We start from the raw sequence: 12,626 nt of genomic DNA, 5'->3' as shown, positions 1-12,626 counted from the left end.
TTGATAAAAACTGTCTTCTTTTATCTTTTTAAGTAAAATTTGAAAAGTCAAACTTCACGTCTGAGCAATTCAATAATAGTAAAAAAACAAATCAAGGACACTGACTCATTCACAAGTGTTAGTAACATCAATAAACCAAAAAACCTCTGAAAACCAATAAGTTGATACATAAGTATCAAATAACCCTAATAAAATATTTTGTAATAGTTTTTCCTAATTTGTTAGTTCAGATTTCAGATGGAAATGTTATATAAGCACTTTGGAGAGAGGGAATACCATCTTGGTAAAACACTCTGCAATTGGCATCAGTATTAAATGATATTGAATGACAGTTCATTCTTTCCCCCTCCTAATTCAATAAATACTCCTATTGGCTTTATTTTGCTCAAATTTATTTTTTTTCCCATTTAATATTGAAAAATAAGTAATAAAATGACAAGTATTCCAAGATGAAAATAGCACAAATAAAATATTGGCTTTTATTTTTGATCTGTTGATATTTTTCTAATTTGACATTTTGCAAATTGTCCATCATAGAGGAACACTTTCCCAATTGTATTTGTCATATTTCCCAGAGAATTTCACATTAGGGGAAGAAACCTCTTCAATTATCTTTCAAAATTCTGGGAACACACTATCTCTTGTTCAGGAAATTCTATAGCAATTGCTTCTATCTTTTGAGAGTAAAAAAGGAAGGCAGCCATTGTGACAAGCTAGTGCTGTCTATTATTTCTCCATTTATTTCTTTCCTGTTCTTAGAGATGTACAGTCTAACACTTATTTCCATTAATATTTCAAGTACTCCACCTAAATATAAAACTTTCTGTAATTTTAAAAATTTTTTCCAAATTAAGTCAATGCAATTTAATTCAATCAACATTTATTGGGTTCACAATTTGTGTGGGATATTTAAAAGATACACAAAATGAATAAGACATTTGCTGATTCAAATAATTTGCCAACTCACTTGAGCTATATTTCTAGTCTTTACTTGCTTTTATGCATATAATTGTAGTTGTTAATGGTTTTACTATCTTCACATTGCGCAAATATGCCTGCCACAAAAATTTGTAAATGCCTTCTTCTTTGTTGTTAGAGGGAGTTTTTAAAAACCCATTGCTTTTGGAGGGTAACAACATACCTTTAACACAGATGTTATCAGGAATCTTTTCCTGCATTTTAGAAAGATCTTTACATGATGTTTACTTCCTGTGTGATATGATCAATTTCTGCCCTGCTTTCAGTAGCTAAAGTTAAGTACTATTCATTTTCTGTTTCACTGTGGTTTGGCTATTTAACTCTTTTGTTCATTCTTATGTGTGCTTGTAAGGAATCGAAGATACTAAGTAATCTTGAAAATGTTTAGAGGATCTAATTTTAGTTCATTAAACAGATTTTAATTTATTCTGCTTTTCTTGTAATTTCCCCAGCTTTACTTTGAGGGTTACCCTTCATTAGGCATACACTCATCTAGATGTCTGCCCTGAAATCCTATGTGACAGTCAAAACACAGAAAGTAAGAGGAGGAAAGGCAAGGAAAAGAGGGAAGTGGTTCCTCTACTAGGGAGGAAGTAAAATTCAATCAGATAAAATAATTTAAATGATAAAACTGATCACATATGTACATAAAATTAAAAATATAATACTACTTTAAAAATTTTGAGAAACTCAGATATCTTATCTGGCCATGAGGGAGTAATGTGATATTGAATTAATCTCCTGCTACAAACTGGACCAAAATACAAGAAACAAATATTTCAGGAATTGGACAACAGGAAGCACAGAACTGGGGGAAGGGAAACAAATAAAGTGAATTCTCAACTACCCAGGTTTTATAACTTGAAGTCATTTCTAGACTATGGAATCAGAAGGAAGAACCCAAACGTAGTCTGGTGATGTTATAAACTGAGAAGACAGAGTTGGTATTCAGGGACACTGGGTTGGGTAGAATTCATGGGACAGAGAAAGGAACTTAACTGTTTGCCAGAAAATTCAACACTCCTTAAGGAGTCAAATAGAATCTTCAAAAATGTGAAATTCATAATGTCCAATATCCAATAAAAATCACTAGACATTCAAAGAAGCAGAAAATGAAAGTCATAATAAGGAGAAAAAATAATTATGGAGGAAATGAAAATGTACTTGTCAGATATCTTGAAGCAGGGAGCATGCTGTCACTTTAGGTTCACTCTTGTTTTTGTACTGAGGGTACTCTGCCCTCAGACAGCCCATAGCCCAAGCCTGAGTATTGTGAGGACATTAATATGGGCAAACTCTGGGTGACTTTGGCTGAAACACTCCTCATTGACCATGTTGAACCTTTTTGGAAATACACAGCAGTCCAAGATTGTTCTACCTTCATTTTATCTCTCCTTCTATAGATGTCAGATCTGCATAATGGTCTAAAAATGTTCCACACCTTCTATTGCTCCACCACCATTAAATATCTTATATACCTAAATCCTATCATGGCATTTACTTTTCACTAGACACAAACTAACATAGGTGGTACCAGGAATTGTCCAAATAAACAAGTGATAATATATGGATTTGGGACTGCCTTATTCACTGAAGGATAGAAAAAAATGGAATCCATCCTGAATAATAGGTTGGACATGAATAGTCCCAGGTACAAGGTAGTGGCACGATTGATAAAGATTCCACCATTGTTGAACTAAGAAAATGTACCAGTGGAGGGAAATTCCCTTGTAGCTTCAGTGAGTCATTTGAAAGATATGGAAAAAAATTCTACAAAGATAGTGGTGTTGCCTAGTCACTGATGAATTGTATTTATGCTACATACGAAGTATAACAATTAAGTTCGAGAACTCATTCTAGAAAAAGTGCTACATACCTCATTGCTGAATATCACTATGGTCACCTTTGAAGTACTCCCCTTGGGAAGCTATCACCGACACCAGCACCTAGTCCATCCTTCAAAGCAATTTTGGAACTCTTTTTCTGGAACGGCCATCAGAGCTGTCATCATATTACCCTTGATGCCATGAATGTCATCAAAATGTCTTCCTTTTAATATTTCCTTTACCTTCAGGTAAAGAAAGAATTCATTGGGGGCCAGATCAGTTGAGTGGGGAGGGTGTTCCAATACAGTTATTTGTTTACTGGCTAAAAACTCCCTCACAGACAGTGCCATGTGAGCTGGTACATTGTTGTGATGCAAGAGCCATGAATTGTTGGTGAAAAGTTCAGGTCATTTTTGCCTAACATTTTTAACATAGCCTTTTTAGCACTCCCAAATAGTAAACTTGATTAACTCTCCAGTTGGTACAAATTCATAATGAATAATCCCTCCGATATCAAAAAAGGTTAGCAGCGTCATTGCAACAAGTTTGCAAACTTAATTGTCAGGCCTCGTAGAGTGATCATAAGACACTGAGGATTATTAATAAGCAGCTAAACACTATGTGTGAGAGCAGGAGGCCTCATTTGTAGCTTTCAAAGAGATCTTTCTCTCTTGCAGTGGAATGGCAGACATAGCTGACTGGGCTAAATGTCTGATACTTAGAATTGTAGAGTTCCAGAGTTGTTGGAATGCTCATCCAAGGACGATCTATTATGCTAATGTCAGGGCCATGTCTGAGAAACTCTGAGACTGACCTTGAAACATGGGAACAGTGGTTGGATACTCCTGAAGATATATTGAGTATGCACGTTCACCCTCCTCCCTCAGAGCCTCAGAACCTTCAGAAGTAGCCCATTCTATTTCTAGTAGGAGCTAGTACATCTCCTGTGGTGGGTAATGCTGCAGAGGACTCTCCTCCACAAGGTGCCCCCAGAAGGTGCCCCCGATCTTCTCTCTTGCCTGCCATCCTGATAGGTACTTGGTCAAGAGAGCTATAATGATCATGCTGAGTGAAGTAAGTCAGAAAAAGTCAAGAGCCACATGGTTTTACTCAATGAAAACAACAAACAAACAAGACAGACAAATAAACAAAAACTCATAGACTCAGACAATAGTTTAGTGGCTTCCAGAGGGTAAGGGGTAGGGCCTGGTAGAAGAAGGGAAAGGGAGTCAAATAGATGGTGATGGAAGGAGAATTGACTTTGGGTGGTGAACACACAATACAATATATAGATGATGTATTAGAGAATTGTACGCTTGAAACCTATATAATTTTACTAACCAATGTACCCCCAATAAATTTAATAAAAAATTTTAAAAAGAGAGAGACAATAAACATAATAAACCATTAAATTTCACAGTAAAAAAAAAAGAGGGCTGGAATAAAAGATTAAATAAGTGAAAAATAAATGGGAGTACTTTCTTAATACTTGGGATTTATTATCCTAGGGATCTTAGGGGAAAGGGGAAACTCACTGGTATGGTTGGTCTTAAGAAAAACAATGGTGAACACTGAGTGAAATGTCAGAATTGTCCACACTTAAAGGAAAGAATAAAGATTGTCATGGAGTGAGGATGCTGAATTGGATATGTGAAACCAGAAGACCCATCACAAGGTTATTCCCACAGGAAGGCTCAGAGGACATACCATTCATTAAACTCATTAGGAATGTGCTGATGAGAGAGGCATTAGCATCGCTAAGTTCTGTGTTGGTTTTCTTTTGCAGGACAGGGCTGGAGATAGGAGAGGTAGTCACAGACCTGGGCTTATTAATATACATAAGGATGTTGGGACCCTGAAGTAATGGAGGCCAGGGGGTGACACTTAATCACCAGAAATGAGGAGGCTTCAATTACCTTAATTACTAGAAGGATCAAAGGGGCAACCAAGGGGTCTTGTCCCTCTGGAAATTATAGAGATGGTTAACAGAGCATGGTGTCCCTTGGGGCAAAATAATTTGGCAACCAAAAACCATGCTACCTAACATCTGTAATGAAAAAAGGTGCAAGCGTGGAGGAACAGTAGGCTGAGGATGACCATCCAATGAAAAGTTACTACACTTTGCTCAGTTGCTGAACCTAAGCCAATTTTCAGACCCAGAACCTATTGACAGAAAAGCGCTGAGTCCATAGGAGGGAATACTCTGTAACTCCACAGCACATGTATGCTGTAATAGTCTCACGTTTCTTCCCTAAAGGAACCTATCTATGGTCATTTACTTGAGTGACTGCACATTAAGGACAAAGGGATGTATTAGTTTCCCTTCGCTGTTGTATTGTATTTTCCATAACACACTCCAATGAACTTAGCAGCTTAAAATGACACTAATTTATTATTTTACAATTCTATATGCTCAGAGGTCCAACACACTGACACAGTTGATTCTGTTGAGGATCTGACAAGGCCAAAATCAAAGGGTTGGTAGTGTCACATTTCTTTCTGGAGGCTTCTTTCTGGGAAAGAATATGGTTCCATATCACTGAGGCTTTTAGCAAAATTCATTTCTTTTTAGTGGTAATGCTGAGGTCCCCATTTTCTTGATGGCTGTCAGACTCTGTCAGCTCTTTTAGGCAACATTTATTTCTCATTTTGCCCCCTCTATCCTCAGTGACAGTGCACTGAATCCTTTTCACATTTAAAATCTCTCCAACTTCTTCCTATGGGTCTCTGACTCAAGCTGGAGAAAACTCTGCTTTCAAGGGCTCATATGATGTGATTGGGCCCATCTGGATAAACCAGGCTAATCTCCCTGTTTTAAATCTGACATATCTGCAAAGTTCCTTTTGCCATATAATGAAATGTATTAATAGGTTCTAGGTATTAGGGCATAGGTATCTTTGGGAGTCCATTCTACATACCAAAGAGGAACACCCAGACTTTTGAGGATGTTGGGACACAAGGTCTGAGTTCATCTTTATACCTAAAGCTTCAAAGAGTCATCATTGTTTCTTTCTTTTAATGGGGGTTTATAGAGGCCACGTAATAAATGGATTCCTGGGTAAAATCAGCTCATGGTAGGCTCTGTGGGGCCACAGATTCATTCAGTAGTCATTTCCTCTATCTATCAATATAGAATTGATATACTTGGTAGTTGGAGCAACCCTCACATTGTCTATGGAGTATCCTAGTGTGCACACCAAGTGGGGAGATCTAAGATGTTTTTGCTGTTCCTCTCCGAATATCCCAGTTAAGATAGTATATAAAAAAATGATATAACATCTTGAGGGAATAGCAGAGATCAGTGAGACCATTAAATACTTAATGGTAGAAAGAGTTGGGGGTTTCTATCATATCTGTTTAACTTTCTATTCTTGTCCCTGAAGAAACTGGATGGTCCTGGCAAATGACTATAGATCAGACCAATATCAACCAAATAGTCAATAGTGGCCCCTATAACATTTGTTCTTTCATGTTTGTTTGTTTGTTTGTTTGTTTTGCTAGAGGAGATTAATGTCCTGGGTAGATGTTATGTAGCTACTGATTTCGCAAATTTATTATTTTTCATTCCAAGTTAAAAAGTAGGTCTGAAGTAGTTTGCATTAATGTAGGGTATAAAACAATTTTCATTTTTGGTTTTGCCTGTAGGCTATTTTAATACTCTCCCCTCCATTATATTATAGTCTGAAGAGATCTGGACTGTTTGAACATCCTACCAGTCTTCATACTGATCCATTAAATTTATGGTATCATGCTGATGAGATACCATAAATTTAATGAATAAGATGTGGCTGGAGACCTTGGAAAGACATATGCACCAGAGATTGGGAAAGAAATCTTCTGTAGTTTCAGGGACCTGTTTCTGCATTGCAAATTTTAAGGGTCCAGTTGTCAGGGTATAGTGAAATCTACTCTGAAATAAAATACACATTTCTGTAGGTTGCATCCTCTTACACCAGAAAGTAAAGCGTGGTACTTGGTATACCTCTTTGTGTTCTATAAGCATCCCAAATATCCTACAGACATTAAAGGTATAATAAATGAATCTTACAAACAATGTTATGACAATAAATTTGAAACCCTAGGCAAAAATGAAAGGGTTCCATGAAAGACAAAAATTATCAAATCTGATTCAAGAAGAAAGTAAAATTCCAAATAGTTCTATATCACTTAAAGAAAAAATTGTAATTATTTTCCCCCACAAAAGTCCTCCAGACTCAGATGGCTTTACTAGCAGTTGTATTGTCTAGATGACACTGTGAAGAATTAATGCCATTTCTATACAAAAGGATATACTTCCCTAATTATTTTATGAGGCCAGCCTTACTCTGGATCCAGAATTACACAAAGGTATTGTATTAATTTCCCAGGGCTGCCATAACAAAGTATCACAGACTTGTTGGTTTAAAACAACAGAAATTTATTCTGTCACAGTTATGGAGATTAGAAGTTTAAAATCAAGGTGTGGGTAGGGCCATGCTCTCTCCAGTGTTTTCAGGAAGGATCCTTCCTTGACTCTTCCAACTTCTGGTAGCTCCAGATATCCTTTGGCTTTCAGCTGCAATACTTCAATTTATGCCTCTATTGTCACATGGCATTCTCCCCACATGCCTGAGTCAAAATTTGCCTCTTTTTATAAGGACACCAGTTGTATTGGATTAAAGGTATCCCTAGTGACTTCAACTTAACTTGAATAGTTATGGTAGGGACCTTGGGGAAATGAAAAGATTTCTTAGGTATGAAACAGAAAGAATAAATCATAAATGAGAGTTAATTAATTGGACTTCATGAAAATTAAAAACTTCTGAAGAAGCGAGTCACAGATGAGAAGAAAATATTTCCAACAAACATAACTACAAAGTGCTTTCATCTACAATATGTAAAGCACACTTACAGTTCAATAATAATAGGAATATGATCCAGTAATAATGGACAATATATTTTAATAGTGATTTTAAAACAGAGGATACACACAGGGCCAGAGAGCCTATGAAAAGATGCTCAACATCATTAAATCAAGGAAATGCAAGTATTTCCATTAGAATGGCTGAAAGTAACAAGACTCATAGTATCAAGTCTTATGGAGGATGTGATCCAACTGGAACTCTCACACGTTGCTTGAAGGTACCTGAAATGTGACGACTCCTCTGATGAACAGTAGAAATTCACCCAAGAGAAATGAAAACATTAGTCCACACAAAGACCTATACACTAATATTCTTAGCTGCTTTATTCATAGTAGCCCCAAACTGGATAGAAGCCAGACGTATGTCAGCAGGTTAATGGAAAAATTGTGTTATATCTGTATAGTGGAATATGATTTTTATACTATTAGTATGTATTATACTATAGCTATTTATATCATTTAGCTATAAGAAAGGAATGAACTGCTGGTGCACCCAGTGCCACGGATGAAGCTTAAAAACATGCTGAGTCACAGAGCCAATCCAAAATAATACATATTTTATGATTTCATTTTATAAAACAGAAAGACAAATATAGCCTATTGTGACAGAAAACAGGTCGGTGATTATCTGTGGCCAGAGTAGGAATGGGGACCTGACTGCAAAGAGTACTAGGGAAAGTTTTGAGGCAATACAAATATTTTATATCATTATTGTTTTGGTGGTTATTTCAGGGTATACATTTGTCAAAATTCACCAACATGTACACTTAAAGTGGGTTTATTTTATTGTATTTAAATGATGCCTAAATAAAGTTGTTTTCATGAAATACTAATAAATCTAAAATAAGTTCAAATAACGGTATTAGACAAATGTTCAGAGCTGTCTTTTCTCCCTTTTATCCCTGTAATGCATACGGGCATCTTCTCATCATGCTTGGGGATGGATCCTAACTGCAATACATATGGCTTATTTATATGGACTATTATAAATTTGCCTTTAGTAAAACAAATGTATTTACTTAAAATACCTACATACTTTTTAAAAATCAGTTTCAGGTGTACAAAACAATATAATAGTTAGACATTTACATCCCTCAAAAAGTGATAACCCCACTCCCCCAATTTATTACCCCTCTGACATCGTATGTAGCTGTTACAATTCCATTGACTCTATTCCCTATGCTGTGCTCCACATCCCATGACTAATATGTATGTATATATATATATATATATATATATATATATATATATATATACTAATACATATATATGTATATATGCATATATGTTATCTATACATATATATATAATTATAGTTGACATTCAATATTGTTCAACTTCAGCTTCAGGTATACACTGGAGTAGTCTGGCATCTACACCATCCATGAAGTGGTCTCCATAATAAGACAAGTGCACCTATATATTAGGTTAGTGCAAAAGTAATTGTGGTTTAAAAGATTAAAAATTGCAAAAACTGCAATTACCTTTGCACCAACTTAATACTTTAAAAAATTCATTAGCAGGCTGTTTTTCGGTGTTCTTCAGATTAGAAGTTCAATTTCAATAACCTGAATGAACATGTATGGAAACAGTTTGCCTCCTATAAGATCAGGAGTGATGCAGAGAACAGAGGATTTCACTTGGGAGGCTGTGGGCCCACTTAGGGGTATGACTTGGGAATTACTGCAGGGTCAATGAGTAAGTTTCTGCGTATGTCTGCTGGCAATATAGAACCATTGAATGTTGGTTTTAGAGCCTGTATCCTTTGTCGTAATGTGCCAACTCCCATCAGTGATTTGGTCTAAATGGTTAAACTTATTTGATGTTATCTCCTGGGAACTTGACCTTCCCAGGAATCACTCTCCCTCTCTTCTTTGTGCCTCGTCTCTTTACTGCCATATTCAGGATGCGTGGTCTCCCTATATGGGTGTCCTAGCAGTCAAGAAAGCAGCACTTCTTTCCTATTAACAACTCTTTCTTACCTTTCATCAAAGTAGATCTTGAGAGTATTATGCTAAGTGAAATAAATCAGACAGAAAAAGTCAAGAACCATATGGTTCCACGGACATGTGGTATTTTAAACTGAAAACAACAAAGGAGCAAGACAAACAAATGAAGAAAGAAAAACTCATAGACAGAGGCAATAGTTTAGTGGTTTTCAGATGGTAAAGGGGAAGGGGGTGGTAGATGAGGGTAAAAGGGATAAAATATATGGTGAAAGAAGGTGAACTGACTTTGGGTGGTGAACACACAATGAAATATATAGATGATGTATTACAGAATTGTACACCTGAAACCTATGTAACTTTACTAACAATTGTCACCCCAATAAACTTTAATTTACAAAAAAGTAGTTTCTGAATGTCTGAAAGGTAACTCATATGGAAAAAGATCTACCATGGCCACACACAGTATTCTCAAAGACACACATCTGGGTCTTTTCTATAAGCCCAATTCTTTTTTTCTAGCATCAGCTCTCATGTACTACTATGCTTGTCTCTTCTCCTATTCAGCAAATGAAGAATTCAGAATGAAAAAATTTGAGAAGAATCACTTCAGACTTCTGTTCTCTCTCCCCTCTGCTTCTCCATTTCATGTGTCTCCACCTACCAGCCACCTTTTCATACTGTCTGTTCTTTTTATAATCCAAAGTATATCCCATCAATCTTCTTGTTTCTTTAGTACTCCTTGCCTTCAACTTCACCTCACTGCTCTTGCAAACCCTCTGACAACCACCCATGTAATCTGGTTTCCTGGGAGACAACCTTGCATATTCTTTGAAAGCTTCAGTTACCCATATTTACACAGTGACTGCCATTCTCACCTCTTGCAGACTACATGTCCATTGGCTCCAAAATAGGAAATAATAACTCAAAGTAGTTTCTCCTTACTATACTCAATGCACTCATAATTGTAGTTAAAAGTATTTAGAAACAGCTATAGCATTGTTGTAATACCTTTCTACTAGTAATATGAAGAAATCAGAAAAATAGAGTTAGTCATCATTTCTTTTTCTTTTTTTTAAATTAAATTTATTGGGGTGACAATGGTTAGTCAAGTTACATAGGCTTCAGGTGAACAATTCTGTATTACATCATCTACATATTGCATTGTGTGTTCACCACCCAGAGTCAGTTCTCCTATCACCATATATTTGATCCCCTTTACCCTCATCATTTCTTTTTTTCCATTTCTTTGCAAAGACAGCCAGTTTTTCTTCTTTATGTCACTACTCTCTGAGGAACTTTGATTCTGCTTGTATTCCCTGGTTTTTCTTTTCAATGGATTTGTTTTCGTTAGAATTCTGTTTGCATTAATTCCAGTTTTATTGTCACATGGGATCTGAAGACTTTCTAAGGGAACTATCTCCTTAACAAAATTATTGAAGTTCAGAGTTGATACTCAATTATGTTTTACTCTTCTTGGTTATATTATATCAGATCAGCAAATTCTTCCCACCTGCTATTTAGAAAGACCATAGTTACAGAAGTTGGGAAAGCAAAGTTTTTAAGATTAATTAGCTAATATTTTGTGTTATAATATGAACATTTCTCAATCCTCAGCTTGTGAACAGAAAGCCAATTTATAACACAGTATCTGAGACATTCTAGGAACTCACTAATATATGTTGAATTATCATTAGACATTTGCTCTATAGTCAATAGGTTACCTTTACTGGTTAGGATAGGAAATGCCCTGTCTCTAGTTTGAAAGACAGGTTGGTATTGAATAGCTGTTATATAAGGGAAATTGCAGTAAATACTTGGTCTGTTTTATTATGTACAACTAGTCAAAAGAGCTAAAAGAGTCTCTTAGCCTGATTTTCCCAGAAAGCAGAGCCAAAGCAAAGGGCAAATGTATTGCAATTTTATAGGGAGGACAGTTTCAGGGAAGAGGAGTGAGGAACAAAAAGAGTGATTCAGAGAAGGAAGTAGAGCCAAATGGGGCTGTGGTATTGAACTGACTGTACTACCACACTCTAGAGATGCCTATAAATTGCATCTCTGGAACATTCCTGGGGAGGGGAGGGAGAAAACAGAAACAATTTATCCAGTGGCTCTTGTAAGCCATTGGTAAATTTTACCCCATGACATAATAGGTCCCCATACTTGCAGGTTGTGTATGTTGAGTATGGGAACTGAGCAGAGTCCTGTGCTATCATCATCAAAGCAGACTTGGGATGGGAAGCCAGAGACACAGACAGGATGGAAGATGGGGCATCATTCAGTTGTATCTAGTGAATTTGGTCAGAACACATGGAGAGCTGGAACAAGGATGCCAAAAAGATCTGAAGAGAAGGATAATTGTTGTCTGATACAAAAGGATTTATTTCCTTTTGTGGACATGTACTATCTAAACACATCCTCGTGGATATGAGAACTTGTGAGCGCATCTGTGAACAGCAGATGACTTCGTTCTTATTCAAATTATCTCCCAATTGGATGTAGTTGATGGGATTTCTGCTACCAAAGACTGATGCATGGAGGACATTCTAAGATGGATGAAGAGCCTTGTGTTCCATAACTGTAGAGGGAAGAATGTAAGACATGCTTGGAAGTACAATTTTTCTCTCCTTTGATTTCTTTCTTAGGAGTGCTCTTTGTGGAGTATTTCTGCCTTGTTGCAAAGATCGTTCACAAATGTGAAGGCCATATATTCCACACTTGGGTGTGGCCAAGAGCAGTTGGTAACGTAGCTGCCAACATTGTAACTGACAGAAATAGGAGGCTCTGAATCAGAGTCCCTATGAGGGTGTGAAGAATTGTCTGAAGGGAATAAAAATATGCTGAAAATCATGCTAAGAAACAAGTCCTGGTTCATGGATCAATACTGATTTCAGATTTTTTTAAAAACCCTCAGTAATATAGATATTATTTTATTTACTTAAAGTATATTGCTATACAATTACCTCATCTTCA

The sequence above is a fragment of the Rhinolophus sinicus genome, chromosome 1 (assembly GCF_057876585.1).
Source record: "Rhinolophus sinicus isolate RSI-liver-muscle chromosome 1, RSI-T2T, whole genome shotgun sequence".
Classification (NCBI taxonomy): domain Eukaryota; kingdom Metazoa; phylum Chordata; class Mammalia; order Chiroptera; family Rhinolophidae; genus Rhinolophus; species Rhinolophus sinicus.
The sequence above is the reverse complement of the archived record's forward strand: the minus strand, read 5'-3'. Positions refer to the sequence as shown.